This window comes from Solanum dulcamara, chromosome 2 (assembly GCF_947179165.1).
Source record: "Solanum dulcamara chromosome 2, daSolDulc1.2, whole genome shotgun sequence".
Taxonomy (NCBI): domain Eukaryota; kingdom Viridiplantae; phylum Streptophyta; class Magnoliopsida; order Solanales; family Solanaceae; genus Solanum; species Solanum dulcamara.
Genome location: NC_077238.1, coordinates 57,994,757 through 58,014,128, shown reverse-complemented (window position 1 = coordinate 58,014,128; position 19,372 = coordinate 57,994,757). Strand labels below are relative to the sequence as shown.

General features: G+C 33.0%; 1 long non-coding RNA gene across 1 annotated transcript; it reads left to right on the top strand.

The window, feature by feature from the left end:
- Positions 1-2,533: 2,533 nt before the first annotated feature.
- Positions 2,534-4,291, top strand: LOC129876227 (uncharacterized). Its single transcript, XR_008763340.1, has 2 exons — positions 2,534-2,883; positions 3,861-4,291. It is a non-coding gene; the product is annotated as an uncharacterized LOC129876227 (long non-coding RNA).
- Positions 4,292-19,372: the final 15,081 nt, after the last annotated feature.

The window sequence follows — 19,372 nt, the reverse complement described above, 5'->3', positions numbered from 1 at the left end:
TATACACAGAAGAGGGAGAAATTCAATGTTGAAAAATGAGAGAAAAATCCCTTTTTTTATAGACAACAACAGGTAGTGTTAATAGGTGTTTATTGTGCCTTATCGGAAAGGTCCCAACCCTTCACAAAAGTCACAAGCTTTCAAAAATGTCACAATATTTCAAAAAAATCACAACTTTTTGAAAAAGTCACAACTCTTCGCAAAAATCTCAACCTTTCAGAAAGGTCACACTCCTTAGGAAAAGGCATAACCTTTCAGAATGGTCACAACCCTTTATTTCTCATTCACACCTTTAAAACCCAACAATGATATGTGATTATACCCTCTATATATGAACAATGTATCCTCTCTATTCCATGAGCTTGTAGTGAGAATTAGAGGAAAGAAAAATCAGTGATGTATGTGAAATAAGCTCATAAGAGAAAAATCAGTTGCTTCCAAACTCTTGCCTTTTTTGTGGTGACCACTTCCTATGGCATTGCTCTAAAATGTTGAGCTACATTTAGATTTTAAGAGTGTGTTTGGTACGAAAGAAAATATTTAACTAGAATATTTTTCTCGAAATAAATAATTTGTTTTGTGGTGACCACTTCTTATGGCATTGCTCTAAAATGTTGAGCTCCATTTAGATTCTAAGAGTGTGTTTGGTACGAAAGAAAATATTTAACTAGAATATTTTTCTCGAAATAAATAATTTGTTTTACTTATTTTTTGATAATTAGATTGTAATTTTTTTGTACTCCAAGTGCATTTTAAATCTAGACAAAGCGTAACATTGGATGCTAACCCAACTCTTTAACATAGACTCATATCTCTATCCCGACCGCGACTCGAGAACTAACTTAACCTCAACACCAACCCGAGAAACAACCAAGACCCCAATCCTGACTTGAAATTTGACCTCAATCATGCCCTAACAATATATATGACTTACCATAATAATGGTTAATGTCATTTATTTATGCACAGAATATAAAATGCATTCGAAATTTATTTGAATGCATGCGGAATTTATTTGAAGTACCGAGGGAAAAGGAAAATGCATCTTAAATAGAATTCAAATTCCTTTCTAAATCATATTAAACAAGGAATTCAAAAGACCAAAAAACCTCAAACAGCGATGTCAACGAGTTCATACCGGAGTTTTGAACCGAGCTTTGCCGACAACTTCAATCTCAACTTTGTCTTTGTTTACCCTTAAAATGATTCAATTAAATTTATAGACGTGGCATAAATGTGCATAAATTGAGACGACTAGTTTAGAGTATGTGCAATGGACGTGTATATCATGATATTATAAAAGGTTGCGTATAAGAATAATAAAGAATAAATTATAATTATAGATGCAACAATATATTTATTCAAATGAAATTACAATTTATGCAATAATATTTGTAATTAAATGAAAAAAATGTTTTTTTTTAATTTTAATATACGTGTGTTATTACACGTGTATGTCGTGTCAATAAATAGACAGGAATACATATAAAAAGAATAGTTTATTTAAAATAGCAATTGACGCTAAAAATATATATGAGAAAATTCATGTATAAGGCTAATACTTGAAAAACACGGTGCTCCTAGACCCCCCCCCCCCCCCCCACTAAGCCTAAACTCACCAAAACGCGATTCAAAGTTCAACTATCTACTAACCTTCTAACATAATCCACGAGCTCCACACTCTCCTATCTAAGGTCATGTCCTGGGTACTCTGAAATTGTGTCATTGAACCATGACAAATTAGGATTCTCCTGCAATTTGTTGTTATTATATTTCCATACAAATAAAGAAATAATTAACACATTATTGACACACAATTTTGACCTTCTACAACGTAAATTAGTTACTGAGCTTCTTCAATTTTTAAACAGTTTGAAGTAATTACTTTTAAAAATCTAAAAAAATATTTTCAAGTTATTTAAAGTAATTTTGTCATTTTTTATAATTTTTGAATGATATATATATATATATATATATATATATATATTAATATGATTATGTATACAATTATTAGCTTTTATAAATATTCGAGAATGATCTAATAAAGATTTTATTTTTAGTTAATTATTTCGTAAAATAGTAGTTTATATTTTAAATTAATTAGTTTATAATTAAGTTAATTAATTTTTTTAGTTAGAATTCAGAAGTTCGTTAATTAATTAGTGTTAATTCGTCTTATTTAATTTTTTGCCGCATTCGCTAATTAATCTCAATTCGGTTAAATTCTTAATTCATTTGAACCCATGTAGCCATTTTTCTTAATTCCAAATCTAATCACTTTTACCCAAAACCCAATCCCCAATTTTCTCCAATAATAAGTACAATCCAACACTATACAATTTCCTACACTTCAACAGCACACCAACTGACCAAGACCTATACAAATCCATTTACTTACAATTCAACACGGACCAATACTCAATGTCACCCAAATCCCACTCCTTTTTTTAATTCCAACAAACATTACAATACCACCCTTTTCCTTTCCCCCTTTTCACTCCACCAAACCCATCATTATTCCCACTACCCAATCTCTTTTCAATTTCCACCCTACTTTACACCTCATACCTAACTACCAAATTTTCTATACCCACTTTACTTACAATATATTACAGTAAACATCCAACCCCAATTCCTAATTTTCTTTACACCCATACAGAACACCCAAAATATGCTCTTCTCCCTTTCCTTCTTCCCAAAACACAAAAGTCAAAATCAAGAACCCTAAGTTCTTCATCCAAATGACATTGCCTATATCTATCTCTTTCTCCATATTTGAAAAAATTACAAACCTCGAGCCTCAATTGTTGACTTTTGTTTAGAAAACCCTCATTCAAATCTAATCTGGATCAGAAGATATCAGATTGAATTCGGATTTTTGGGGTATGTTTTTCTCTTACTTTGATTTCTACTTGTTCCATTCTTTTCAATCAATCTTTCATTCCGCTCAAAAGGTTGTAAGGATTCAAAATTTTATTTTTAGCTATAAATACATGGTATTGATAGTCATTTTGAGGAGGGAGTTTTCTCACTAAAAACAAATTCTCACCAGAAAAGGAAATATTTAGTAAAAAAAGGCTCAAAACTTTTAGGTTTTATTTTGCTCTTGAGTTTTTCCGATGAAGATCTACTTGTTGTGGTAAGATCGCTGCTCTTCTCTCGTCGTCTCGTTACTTCTCCGAATAAAGTAATTCTTTTCTATTTTTTAACTTTTGCCTATTTTAGTCATCTATTTTATAGCTTAAGTTTTGTGTGTTATTTTGATTAGCTATTTATTGATTAGTTCCATTTGATTTTTCTCTTTGTTTTCTTACAATTTGAATAATATGTATTGGATTAAGAAAATTTTGATCATGTATGAGTTCCTTGTTTATCCTTGTATTTTCTTTGGCTTCGTTTGAATGGATGGTTGTCATTCTCCCCCCCCCCCTATTTTTCTATGTTATTTTATTCCCAACTAGGCTAATTTTAATGTGAAATCTTAGAAAAATATGTCAACGCCTAAAAAAAATATTTTTTGGTCCATTAATCCTTAGTGTGATATTGATAAGAATTTGGATGTTAAAATCTCTTTTTATGCTTACAGTGTATATGATTACTTGAGGAATGGGTTTTGAAATTTCAATTTGATAAAAGAATTGAGTTAATGCATATTCACTTTGTCATTTATGTTTTCTATATCTTTTCTTGTGTCTTATCTAATTTTAAAATATTTAGTCGTCAAGTATTTAATGAAATTTTCCTAATTCCTTTTTCCATTGTTTTTTATACATGAAAAATCCTAAACAAGTTCATTTTGGACTCCTTCTTGCATATCTTCGAGTTTCGAGTCACCCCATCTTATTTGAATTATTGGAAAGATGATATACAGGTCTTGGAAGGCAAAAACGTAGGTATAAAAGGACTGGTATATAGCTAGTATACATGAGATATACAACAGGTATACAAAGTGAAGAAATGGGCCAAAGGCCCAAAAACGTGGAAGCGATCCAATTAGCTGGGCAATGAGGATTTGGGCCAAGAATAGCCTAATTCCATTATTTCCTCAAAAAGGGACATGGCCAAAGTCCAACAGGCAGCAACAGAAGGCCTAAAAAGTCAGTCCAGACGTACAGAACCCGATTTTGGGCGCAAAATAGTCCACTTTGAGCTTCTTGAATTTGCTTTTTTAGTTCCAAGCTATTAGAAATTTAACAATATTCTCTCTCTCTCTCTCTATGTTGAATATGTTTGTTGTTGTATGTTTTTAATGATTACAAATAAAATATGCTTGTATTAAGTTGTATGTCAATGTATTTTTATTCAAATTGTTTGTGGAATAACCAAGCATATTGGAAATGCTTGCTCAATTATCATGGGCTCCACATGATGAATTCTTTGATCATTATTTCAACATTGAGCTGTCAATTATAGGGATATGGCATAAAGAACTCAAGTTGAACAAAAGAAAAGAGATTGGTTTGATTGCTACATGATCAACCCTACTCATCGGTGTAGTTTATTTATTCTAACCAACAATAATTGGAAGATCAGATATTCACAAACACTTTTAGCAGCATAATTATTTTTCTAATTTCCAAAGAATAAAGTAAATGCAAAACAAAACTCTTAAAACTTACAACGATTGAAATTTTGACATACATTCGGATTTTTTAAAAATACGGAGGGCAAAGTGAAAATGCACCTTAAATAGAATCCAAATTCCTTTATAAGTCAAATTAAACAACTTAAAGACCAAAGATCCTCAAACAATGACCTCAGCGACTTCTGACCAGAGTTTTGAATCGAGCTTCGCCGACAACTTCGATCTCAACTTTATCTTTGTTTACCCTTAAAATAATTCAATTAAATTCATAGATGTGGCGCAAATGTGTGCTAATTGAGATGACTTGAAAACGTGATTTGAGTACTATAACAGTTTAATTAGTGGGTGTTGGGATTGACTTATTATCAGTATCTTTTGATTTTTAAGCTACTTGTAGTTTTGGAAATGTTTGAGTATCTTAAAAAGTGTTTTTGAGACTTCTTGAGGCTGAAAAAGTATTTTAAAGAAAAAACCAAAAACCAAAAGTTGAATATTTCCAATATTTTACTTCTAATTTTTAACTTTTAACTTATAAGCTACTTTAAGAAAAGTCAATCCAAACACCCCTTAATTAGTCCGACTCACTTGTCTTTGGTTGAGCAAACAGTGGTGAGGAGAGTAACATGGTGGGACAATGCTATTTGTGGAGGTTTGAGGTGGTGTGATGGGCAAGACTGTGAAGGTTGGTCCGGCGATGAGTGTATTTTCTCTTTAGTGCTTAAAAATATATTTATTTCGTTTGTTTGGTCTATTTTGATTTGGTATGAAGTTTAAGAAAAAAACTAAAAGATGTGTCAAATATTTTAGATGGATTTTAATTTTTGATATTTAAAAATCAACTCCTTAAAAATAGCATAGACGAATAAATCGTATGGTAATCTATTCTATAAATCACGCTTTAAGTTCAAATCAATTTACTGCCACTCATCAGTCCTATATTCATCTCCCTAATTTACTCTTTCACGCCAAATCAACTCACTCTATCTCATAATCCTTTCCTCCCACGTATTCTTTCCTTTTCCTCTCACATATTCTTACCACAGAAACAAACATGGCCAGTAGAATAGCCTAAGTAACAAGGTCCAACAAAGCATTAGTTTGTCGATGCCATAGCCGTTAAAATACCCCCTCATTGATTTAGTGAAGTAAAGTTTTAGTCTGTCAATGCCATGGTTGGAAGAATACCCCACACTTGTTTGGTGATATTTTCGCCGGAGCCGGTGGTCTCTGAATGGAGAGGAGTGAGATGAAAGGGAGAAGGAAGAGAGACAATGGTCAAAATATGTATCTGACAAAATATACACATATAATTAAAAGTTTGTGTATCTAATAAAGGGTACTTGTATCTGAGTTAAGATTATATGTATCTATGAAAAAAGATTTTTGATGCTTGAAAAATTGAAAGAAATTTTAATTTTTTGAATTTTTATAACTGTATCTAAAGTAGGTCTTCATGTATCTTCCAATAAGCCCTTGCTTTCTTATATTGTCTAATTTAAGTGAAGTAATGTACATGTACCCATGAGTAGCAGATAGACAAAAATATTTCTTGTACTAAAGAGTTTTCTGAGTAAGATTATAACACCCCAAAAAGTTCTAGTCCAGATTAGATCTTGAAAAGCTAAGAAAATGTTAAGTACAGATACCATATACAGGCCATAAATGAAACCACAGACCATAGATGAGATCCGTATTAATTTCAGAGATAGAAAACCTTCCCTGAGTTTATGGACTTAATCTATGGGTCGTAAACCCTTTTACAGGATGCAAATGAATCTCATAGATCAACTTCAGAAGAAGAGATTTTAGCCTATGTTTTATGAGTACAATCTACAGGTACTATATCCTTTTACGGGTCATAGGTTGAGTTTGTAGATCATTTCTTGAAACTCAATTTTAGCTTGATTTATACAAACCGCATTTACAGATCGTAGATGGAACTACGGAATAGTTCTTGTACATCAAACTTGAAAAACTTGGAAATATTGACTTGGTTTCTACAGAATGTATCTACGTCCTGTAGATTAAACCACGGATCGTAGATAACCCTCGTATAAATATTTTTCGGCAAATTTTTAGTGGAGTTATTTTAGTCTTTTTCCTTTCTTTCTAAGCCTTAATCCCAACATTTTATGTAATGACCCTCCAGGTCATTTTCTCCATTTTCTAATATTTTCAGCATTTAGAACTTTTTTTTATTGATCCAGGTCATTTATGACTTGCTGACACTGACAGTTCGGTCGTCTGGTCATTTCTTGTGTTTTTATGCTTGTTTCCCTATTTTGGAGCTCTTAGAGTTTGAATGGTTGACTTCGGTCATAACTTCAGGTAAACAATCTTAGAATGGAATTCTAACAGTTCAATCAGTTCTGAAATGGCCAAATGAGGTTAATAGCATGGTCGGCTCAAGTATCAAGGTATTCAGTGTGAGTTAGGTCTATTGAGTGTTTTAGCCTTTACAATTTGGCCTAAGATTAACTTTGGTCAATATTCTTGATAAATGCGCTCTGATTGAAAATTCGTTAGTGCAGTTAGCTCAGAAATATCGAGTTTGGTCTAGAATGACCTTTCGTGCTATTCTCGAGACTTTTGATCTCATTTCAAGCCTCCTTGTGGATTTTAGCACAAAACGATGATGGGTGTGGGACCCACTTTTTATCGAGATGACCTCGTATGTAAATTCTGAGTATGTCATTAAGTCCAAAACATCGAATTTACTAGGGGTAGCATAGTTTATTTCTATGCACGGGATTTTGAACAAATTCCGAGCACCGTATCGGAGACTTGGCAATTTACAAAACTCAGCTGATGTAGCTGAATAAGGTGTCGTTGCTAAAGTGACCCCTAGTCGCTAAAGAGACCATGGCACCCTGGTGAGGAGAGTAACATGGTGGGTCAACGCTATTTTTTGAGGTTTGAGGTAGTGTGATGGGGAAGCTGGTGAAGGTTGGTTCGGTGATGAGTCCATGTGCTCTTTAGTGCATTAAAGTATATTCATTTCATTTTTTTCGTCTATTTTGATTTGGTACAAGTTTAAGAAACAAATAAAAGGTGTATCAAATATATTAGATGCATTTTAATTTTTGTGATTTTAAACATATCATGTGAAAAATTGAAATTAAAAAATTAAAAAAAAATAATAAAAATCATTTTTTTGAAACAGACTAAACAGAAAAGTAGGCCAAACATAGACACGCATCAATATAATATATACTAACCTTACCTATACTTTCAAATAATTTACTTAACATCCCACTTTTTAAGAATTTTCTACCATAATTAAGTTGAGATACACAGAGATACACAACTCCCTAAAAATAGCCTAGACTAATAAATCATACGGTAATTTATTCCATAAATCACGGTTTTAGTTCAAATCAACTTACTGTCACTCATCAGTCCCACATTCATCTTCCTAATTTACACTTTCACACCAAATCAACCCACTCTATCTCCTAATCATTTTCCTCCCACATATTCTTTCCTTCTCCTCCCACATATTCTTACACCAACAGCACCTATGACCGAAAGAATAGCCCAAGAAACAAGGTCCACCGACGTTGTAGTCTGTTGATGCCATGATTGGCAAAACACACCCTCTCTGATTTAGTGAAGTAAAGCTTCAGTCCATCCACGCTATATTTGGCAAAGTGGCCCCTCACTTGTTTGGTGATATTTTCGCCAGAGCTGGCGGTCTCTGACCAGAGAGGAGAGAGATGAAGGAGGAAGAAGGAGACACAGTGGTCAAAATTTGTATCTGAAAAATATACACATGTAATTATGAGTTCATGTATCTAATAAATGGTACATGTATCTGAGTTAATATTATATATGTCTATAGAAAAAGATTTTTTATGCTCGAAAAATTGAAAGAATTTGATTTTTTTAATTTTAATAAATGTATCTAAAGTAGTTCTTCATGTATCTGCCATTAAACCCTTACTTTCTTATATTGTCTAATTTAAGTGAAGTAATGTAACTATACCCGAGAGTAGCAAAAAGGAAAAAATATCTCTTGTACTAGAGAGTTTTCGGAGTAATATTCTAACATCCCAAAAATTCTAGTCCAGATCAGATCTTGAAAAGCTCAGAAAATATGCAATCTACGGAATTTTTGGATTTACAGACACCATATACGACCATCAATGGAACCACGAACCGTAGATGAGATCCGTAGATCAACTTCAGATATAGAAAATCTTCCCCAAGTTTATGGATTTAGTCTATAAGTCATAAACCCTTTTACATACCATAGCTGAGACTCATAGATCAACTTCAGAAGCAGGGATTTTAGCCTGAGTATTATGAGTACAATCTATGGGTTGTATATCATTTTACAGGCCGTAGATTGAGTTCATACATCAAGTCTTAAAACTCAATTTTTGCTTGATTCTTATGAACCACATTTACAAATCGTAAATGGAACTATGGAATGGGTATCATACATAAAACTTCAAAATCTTAGAAATATTGACCTACGGTCCATAGATTAAACCATGGATCATTGATGGCTCGTATAGATGGCTTTTGGCAGATTTTTAGTGGGTTTATTTCAGTCTTTTTCCATTTTTTATGAGTCTTAACCCCAAAGTTTTAGTACCTAATTGGGGACTATATCATGGTATTACCTCTGAATAGTTTCATATTTTCTCCCAAAGATCAAGAACTAAGAAGAACAACCTAGGATATCAAGCATCTCAATCAAGTTTTTCTCAAGAACTCTTGTTCTCCCAGGTATGTAAGGCTATCATAGTGAATGAATGAGTTCTTCCTCACATCCTACATCTATATTTCAGCTAGGAAGATCAAAATAGGTTTCTTACCCCAACATTCATATGTTCGAAATTCTCTTTACATTCTTATTATTAATTCTTGATCTTTATTGTAGAGATTTCACTTCTTCATATATTTAATGATGTTTGATTATTGTTCATATTTGTTACACCCTATGAATCCTATTTAACTAAAAATTATTTTGAAAACCTTGGCATACTATTTATTATGCATCATTTTCATGATCAAGGTGAATTCCAAGTTTTAAAATAGTATTTAAGAAAGAATTTTCAAGAAAGCATGAATTGATTTAAGTGCGTTATTTTCAAAAATAAAAGCATAGTTAATTTTAAAGATATCATGTCTCAATATAAATAAAAGCTCAGTCGGTTTTCAAGAAAGTTTAGTACATTTATGTCATGCCCCAAGAGGGTATCCTAGGCGTGGCCGGCACTCGGAGACCATTGCTGGCCCCAAGAAAATCACTTGGTCTGATCACTCATTCAATCATTCAGCGGAAGACTCAACTCAATATAAATTTACCTCAAGTGGGCATTTAAATCATCTTCAACAATAAGTAAATAATAGATTTAAAATACTCAAAGCATAATATACTCAATAATAAAATTATAGTTTAAAAACAGATTCTGAAAGAATTCTTCTACTCAACTCTACTCTGTCTATGAAGCCCTTAACCGACTCATATGAAATTGCCGACTCAAAGAACTAATAAATAATAAAGGAACGACTAGAAAAAAAAAGCTCCTCCAAATGCAAAGAGGTCTCACCAAAATTGGAGAAGTAGATCTACAACGGTGTGCCTATTGATGATCTCTAATACTTGTGTTTGCATCATAAAATGATTATTGATCTATGTGGAATACAGTTAAAAGAAAATGGCATCAGTATGTGGAATGTACGAGTATGTAATACAGTTAAAAGAAAATTTACTCAAAGACACTCAAATCAACTCAAATCAACTCATGGGACTCACTCTAAAATGACTCAACTTAATAAAGTATGAAATAAAATATTACAAAGCTTTAAATGATATGCATAAGAGATGTAACTCAATATATAAAAATATAATATTCTACTCTTAGAGAGTTTTTCTAACTGACAAGCATAACTTATAAGCTAGTGATGATACAATGCTTAAAACTGCCATTGCCACAGCCGTCTCCTTGCCAAGTTAAAGGATCCTCAACCTCATTGATCCAATATAAAAGTCCTCTTTTCCGACAAGAGAGACTTGGCCTCTATGCTACGCTGGCTACGTAGTTTATGGGCTCGCCCCATATCGGTGCTCAATACTACTCCTAACATATTGTATTATGCTCATATAAATCAAGTGACAAAATACTCAAAATACATCATTTAGTCTCTTTTGGACTTGACTCAAAACTCACCTCATGTCAACTCAAAGAATGTATTTAAAGCATAAATTAACTCCTCAACTCATCTCTTCTCTTTAAAATAGGTATAACCTCAACTCAGTGAATGCATCTAAAATAAAAATAGAATTTAACTTCTCAACTCAATCTCAAAATAGATGTTTTAATGTAATAAAGATCAACTCATTTATACTTATAAATACTCATGCTCAAGATAATAATTAAGGGATTTCTCAAACTAATGCTCAAAATAATAATTAAGAGACTTCTCAAACTCAACTTATGCTCAAACTCTTTCTTAATCAAAGATGAAAATATTCATTCTTTAAACTCAAAATAATGCATGAAATAATTAATGCAAAAACATTCACAAGTCATTCTTTAAAAACTCCATCAATGCATAAAATATAAATAAAATCTCACTTAGGGTTCATGTGGATACAAACTCGAATCCATACACTCAACAAGACTGAACTCAAGAAACTCATCAAGAATTATTATAATACCTATATAATAACACAATGGAATTCATAAACAAAACTCAATAGGAATTATACATAATTCAAGAACTCAATTCATGGAACTTAGAAACTCAACTAGGGTTCATGTGAATGAAACCATGAACAAAAATCTCAAGAATTTAAGGTGTAGAATCAATAATAATCTCGATGCATAATTATATAGAACTCAATAACGATAAATTTACTCATTCGGAACTCAAGAAAATAGGGCTAAAATCAACTTAATTGTTTAACAATAGAATTTGGATGTAGGGCACATGGATTAACTCAATCAAATGCTATGATTAGCCTTACATGCTTGGAAGATTGATATTACAATCAAAACTCGAAAAACACTAGCTTGTCTTGAAGGAAACCTTTGATCTTCAAATCTTTGTGCTTGATCTCAAGAAAAGAAACTCTTTTATGGAGTTCTTAGAGTGGAAGAACATGGAAAAACCTTGGGTGAAGGGGTTCTCTTTGATTCTTGAATTTTTGACTTGAAAACCTTAGGTTCTTGATGAAGAAGAGGAGCCCTAGGTTAGTTTTGAGAGAGTTTCTTGAGACTAGATTATGTAGATTGATGATTATTAGAGGAAAACTAGTTAGTTGGATGATATATTCAGTATAAACACTCAAACATAACTTAGAATAGGGCTTAAAAGCTTGGAAAAGGACTAAAATAACCCTAGAGGACGTCTAGGACTTTTCTAAGGATTTGACTCCTATGGCTCGTAGAAAACTCTTTAGGTTGTAGAGTTGAGTCGTAACTATTTTGGGTTCTGGAAGCCTCTAGTAAAATAGTCATAAATTTTTATTCCAACTTTAGAATGAAGAAAACTTGGTGGAGTTGTAAAGAGGACTCAACGAACTTTAATTTGATAGTTCATGGCCCACCTAATTCTTTATATTCTAGGAGCTATGATCATTTGAAGTTTACCCAAGTAAAATCTTTTGCCAAAGCTCAATCGGTAAAGAAGCTTTAAACTCGACTTTGTGCTAGAGGATCCTTATAACCTTACTTCATCTCCAAATCTATTCTCACACTAAAGAATGAACCTTCACGCATGCACACAGTTATGAGTCATTCGGTACAACTCATAGCCCTATGAAGGATGGCTCGATCTTAGCTAAAACAAATCGAGGTGTTACTATATCTCCCCCTTAGGATCATTCATCTGGAATGATGACCAAGCTAGGAAATTGCACAAGGCATGAGTGAAAATCAAGAACTAAGATACTGAAACACTTAAACAATCAATCCATCATTACTTGGACTCAAGAATACTCGTCTTAAACTTAAAGTCAGAATGAACATCAACTCTAAGATAGGAAAAAGGAATATTACCATCAATATCATCATTGGAAGGAACAAATGCAATGCAAGAACTCAAAGACTCAAGCTCGTAAATAACTCACTCAATTACTCAAATCAAGAAGGTACTATCTCAAATATAGAAATAGGAACATTACCTTCAACATCAACACTGAAGCAAAAATGAGAGGAGGTCTATAATCTCCAATGCTTTCATCAAAATTTCTCAACTTCAAGAAAGAGGCTTATGTGCCTGATATAAGAATGTGACCACTATGAATTAAGTGACATGAATAATAGCTCTCGATCTCAAATACTCTCCTTTCTACATACAACTATTTCTCAGTTGCAACTCATAACTCCCACAAGGATACATATGACTACCTTCACCAAGGCCTAGGACTCCAAGTCTAACTGCATGCTCTTATCATGTTCAAGCCTAATGCTAATTCACATGATACTACACATAATATAATTATGCTAATCTAGACCATAAGCTTCATGTTCTATACCTCTTCAAGGAATTTCATCCCAAGTCTACTACTCCTTACCATTACATTCAACCAATTTCAGGTCCAAATCAAGAAGAACCTAATGCATCGTGCATTCATCCATATGCCTTCAATACCACATTCAAGCCTAGTTCTATAATCATCCCTATACACTTACTTTAAACCCTCAACAATAAATCATCAATAGCCTACTGTAACACTCACATAACGACCACCACACATTCTAGCCTATTATTCTAATCACTTTATGGCTTCTTTGAAGTCAACATCTCTTAAGAATTTTCATGTCAATCTTAGCATCTCTACACCATCAATTGCATTAACTTCTCCCAAATGGTACATCAATATACTCTTACCTATTTATTGCACACAACAAGATCCCATATCGTTTTTCCTCCATGTCTATAAAGTTATGTGGAATAAGCATACCATAACTATCACAGTAAGGAACACCCACTCTCTCCCATCTGCCATTACTCTTTTACTATCATCAACATCACTATCATAAAGAATCACCGGAAGGCTTAGAGTGACATATCATAAACATGATTCATTCAAGAAATTTGATCTAATAACATCCATAACATAACATGATCCCATAGCCTGTTAAGGCCAGTCATGAATTTATGGAATTAGCATAAACATGAATCAACATAAAGTGTGTGGGTATGGGCCATGGGAATGGTGCTCATACACACAAAAGGAATAGAGTATCACCTTGACTGAAGTATTAGGAATGTAAGAGATGGAAACATACTGATGTCTCATCCTAGTCAACTCATCACTTCTTAAAACTCAAGACCCACTTTGGCTCATTACCTCATCATCTCCCCCTTAGCTCAAAGGTGGACTGATTTTCTATACTTAGCTATAAGCACACTGCTCCATACGGCAGAGTATCACTATTGACAAGAACACTTAAACTCTATGGTTTACTATACCCTAAGATACCAAACTACTATTGGGGCCTCATTCTAAGATACTTCCCTTAACTTCCTTTTATCTTTTAGGAATCTTTTTATACTTGCTGCTCTTATTGGCGTACACATCCACTTTCTCTAACTCTTATGATCTAACCTCTTCTTTTTAGCGTGCTAACACTCATATTCTAGGTTCATATAGTCCTAATTTAGTTGAACAAAACTTGAACTATAACCGGAGATTCATTATTATGTATATACAACTCCCTTCGACCCAATATGTATGGATACTAAATAAAAGAAACAGTCACATCCATCCTTCTCCACATTAGCCTCTAAAGGATACTAACCAGTCACCCAAAACAACTCTTAAAATTAGAGCCTCATAGAACCTTATACTATCTCGGATATACATCTTTAGCCTCTTCTTACCAAATTACTTAGCCTCAATTCACTATTTACATCTAGGGTCACATACCCCCTATTCGTAACACAAACTCCTCATAAGTTAATATCTTAATCTCTCGCATATGCCATGTCAAGCCTATTAAATCAAATCTTAAAACTAGCACTATCACACTCATAATGCTATCCCCTCTTTCTTCACACCACTCATCTCAAGTTCAAGCTTAGGGTCTAGAACCAACACGTACATCACACAATACTCGCATACTATACCAACTTACAACTACTAGGTAAATTTAAGAAATACTCTCCTACTAAGACATCGTGAAAAGAAATCGACTTTATCTCATAGTCTATCTAGTTTCAATCTATCACCACATCTCCCTTCACAAACTAAGTACTATTTAGCCATTCATTACACCTCCTTGTCTATTTAGGCTCATAGCTCTATGAATATCTTGGGGCTCTCCCTTTAAAATCATAAGCCTAGCTTAGATCTATCAACTCATAACTTCTCTTCCCTTCTGTTCAACCTATACAAGGTCTTTACTAACACAAATACACCTCAACATAAAACTCCTCTCTTGGTTCAAGTATACTATAACTCTTTCTAACCAACAACCCTTCTTCTACCCTCTATCATGAAAGCTAGACGATACTTACTACATCTTTAGTCAAAGTCAAAGGCACTTGACTTGTAACCCCATTGCTTACCTTATAGATATATAACTCTAGCTATATTCCTTAATCAACCACCGTTCTCACTATTTGGTTTTTACTCCTCTAACTCCATCTTTCTAGCTCTAGAATCGTTCTACGAATCATAACTTACCATGCCTCAAATCACATTCCATCTAATGGGGATACTAATCATTTAGAGACATAACTTTCCTCTCAAGGATAACATTTGAAGCAAGGTTTTAGAGAATGGACTATGAGAATACATCTTGCTCTAGCACAATGCACAATTCATTTGAATAAGTTGCATTCTTTAAAATCAATGGGCTTATTTACACTAATCAGCTCCTCTCAAGCCTGGTGTAATCTTTTTATACTTTGAAAAACTTTATCGGAGAGTAACTCATCAATATGGATCTGAGTTTTACTGTTCCAACCACCTTGAGTATGAGGGGCAGTCGAACAAATCTAAAAAATACACAAATCTGAATAAGTTTCTTAAAGAACAACTCTATCGCACGATATAGAATTTAAAAGAAGGGAAACTTTTCTTAAATGTCAATAGTCCCTCACTTATAGAAGTACGTCCCTCAAAACCATAAATAAGATCTTACAGACACGGCTTCATAGACACCCTAGGACACTTGAACTATGTGCTCTGATACCAAATTTGTCACGCCTCGAAAGGGTACCGTAGGAGTGGCCAACACTTGAAGACCATTGTTGTCCCCAAGCGAATCACTTGGTATGATCACTCGTTTAATCATTCAGCGGAAGACTCAACTCAATATAAATTTAACTCAAATGGGCATTTAAAACATCTTCATCAATAAATAAATAAAATATTTAAAATACTCAAAGTATAATATACTCAATTTCATAAACTCAATAATAAAATTATGGTTTAAAAATAGATTCTGAAAGAATCCTTCTACTCAACTCTATACTGTCTATGAAGCCTCTAACTGACTCATAAAAAAGTGCTGAGACAAGTCCACGGCTACCTCAAAGAACTAGTAAATAATAAAGGAATGACTGGAAAAAAGAGCTCCTCCGAATGCAAAGAGGTCTCACCAAAACTAGAGAAGCAGATCCTCAATAGTGCGCCTATTAATGATCTCTAATACATGTGTCTGCATTATAAAATGATGCATGCTAAATGACGTCAGAACATAAAATGTATGAATATGTAATATAGTTGAAAGCAAATTTACTCAGCTCAACTCAACTCATGGGACTCACTCTAAAATGACTCAACTTAATAAAGCATGAACTAAATAATACAATGCATTAAATGATATACAATAAGAGATGCAACTCAATATATAAAAATATAATATTTTACTCTTAGGGAGTTTCTCTATCCAACAACTATCACTTATGAGCGAGTGATGATACAACGTTTAAAACTTTTGTTGCCACAACCTTCTGCTTGCCTGTAACATCCCCTAAAAACGTTGTATACGATATTTCAATTTTCGCCTAAATATGATACAGCCTCTGTAGTTTGGGCATAACTTTTCATAGGAATATCCATATTAAGTGATTCAAATTTTTGAGTAACCACAAGATCATTACCTACAACTTTTATGAAGACCATATTTTAATATTCGGAGGTTAAGTAGGTCAAATAAATTAATTTTTATAAGGTAGGATGCTGTGATGGAAATGAGTGTTTATAGAAGAAAAATCATATCTCACTGTAGGTTTATCCAAATTGGTTTATTCTTGAACTATATGAAACTAGACTTCCATATCTACAATTCTTATGAAGACACCAAATCCTAATAAGGAATTTATCTTATTTAAACGCAACTCCCAAAAAGAGTATTCTGTCAAAAATAACTCATTACACCTACCATAGAAAGATCTAGATACATTTGACATCACTCATGACATAAATTGTCCTCCATTTAACATCATCCATGACATCAATATATTCTACTAAATTTTCAGATTTTTTTTATAATTATTTTATTTATTGTTAGGTCCCTTTTTCCCACCTATAAATACCCACCTTATTTCCTCATTTTATTCATCAAGCTTTCTCAAGCAAATCTTCTCTCTATACACTTCTTTACACATTCTCAAATATAGTTTTAGTTTTTAGTAGTAAAGAAATATTATTCCGACGATTCATATACTCCGGATAGTACACAAAACGTTCTAGCAAGGAGAGATGCTAGGACTCAAGAGTGTTCATTAAGTCTTTCGGTACCAACTAAAGCTTCAGTTTCCAGGTATGTAAGGCTTTAAGGAGAGTACTCCTTCCACTCTCATGTCTAAATTATTTTGATTATATTATAAATTATATTTATTTTCTTTAAGCTCTACTCTAAGTTATGTGCGTATTTATCCATGGGTTCTTCCACCCATGTAGTCCAAACACTCTTTCAATTAAGTCTCTTGATTTTAAGTAATATTTTCTTATGGTAATTCTTATTTTTACTTAATAGTATGAATCATGGTTAAACTAATGATTATTGGTCTATTTTGATGCAATATAATTTTATATGTATGAATTGATGGTTTACAAGTAATTCCTCTATTTATCTATTTAAAGCTTCTTGAAATTCATGGTGGGTTGTTTAAAGTATGATTTTTAATTAATGGATTTCAAAGTATTTATGTATATTTATTTACCTACATATTTGCAAGTTGAAGTGATTTGAACCCACCTGGTTTTATTATGTTTTTAATAAAGTTTGACTTGAAAACTTTGACTCCAAATAAATATTTATGAAAGCAATATCTATGATCAAAAAGGGAGTCTTATGAAATAAAAGAATGATGAAATAATATGAATGATGAATTCTTTATGCAATAAGGACAATTCTTGCATATTTGAATTATCAAATGTTTTAATGAGCTATTCTACCGAATATGATGTTTGAATTCTCAAGTTATATGCTATGAATATTTTGAAGTATTAAACTATTCTGTGGGATTGACTTAGCACCGAATGAGGCATTGAGGTGGGATTCGGTAAGGAAATCCTAGTAGCAACCCCTTGTCTCATTAACTATGTGCCAACATAGGAGCCCTTGTAGGCTTAGGCTAATGGATCCATAAATAGCCCTTAAAGTTAAAGTTAAAGAAATAAATGAAGTTGACGGAGTTCTACCTGGCAAGTAGTCTCCCCGGCCAACGTAGGGGGTTATGTTGGATTCCATGTAATAGCTCGCATGGTCTTAAATATCGGTTATGGTTATTTTCCCACAAAATGAATATTTTAAAGGATATCCATATGATTTATTATGCATGTATTACATTATGTTCCATATTACATAAATGTTATAATGTTTCCTCAATGTTCATGCATCCTTACATACTTAGTACATTCAAAGTACTAACGCATACTCTTTTGCCTACATGATATCACCATGTAGGGATCAGTGCTCCTTCTCGTTCTCCTCCACGTGGCTAGTTGAGACTTCGTTTGAAGACTACTTTTGGTGAGTTCCCATGTTCCGGGAACAATACTCCTTTATATTTCTAACTTATGATATGTTAAGACGTTTTACTATGAAATTTCTTCTATTATGATTGAGGGTGAGCTAGGGACTTGTCTTAGCCCCGTTAAATCAAATAGTTAGAGGTATCGTTGGACATATGTAAGTTGAAGATTTATTATGATTTCCGCTTGTTTATTTATCATTATTACCTATGAAAGGTTAAAAGAATGCTAAGAGGCTTGTTTGAGGTACTTTCGGGTTCCTCATTCGCCATGTCACGACTAGGCCCTAGGCTTGGGTTGTGACATTGCCAGAGTAAAGGACGCTCAACCTCATGGATCTAATATAAAATTCCTCTTTTGCGACAAGAGAGGCTTGACCTCTATCCTACGCTGGCTAAGTGGTTTATAGGCTCGCCCCATATCGGTGCTCAATACTACTTCCAAAATATTGTATTATGCTCATATACATCAAGTGAAAAAAATACTCAAAATACATCATTTTGTCTCTTTTGGACTTGACTCAAAACTGAACTCATGTCAACTCAAAGAATGCATTTGAAGCATAAATTAACTCCTCAACTCATCTCTTCTCTTTAAAATAGGTATAACCTCAACTCAGTGAATGCATCTAAAATAAAAATATAATTTAACTTCTCAACTCAATCTCCAAATAGATGTTTTAATGTAATAATGTTCAACTCGTTTATACTTAAAAATACTCATGCTCAAGATAATAATTAAGGGATTTCTCAAACGCATGCTCAAAATAATAATTAAGAGACTTCTCAAACTCAACTCATGCTCAAACACTTTTTTAATCAAAGATGAAAATA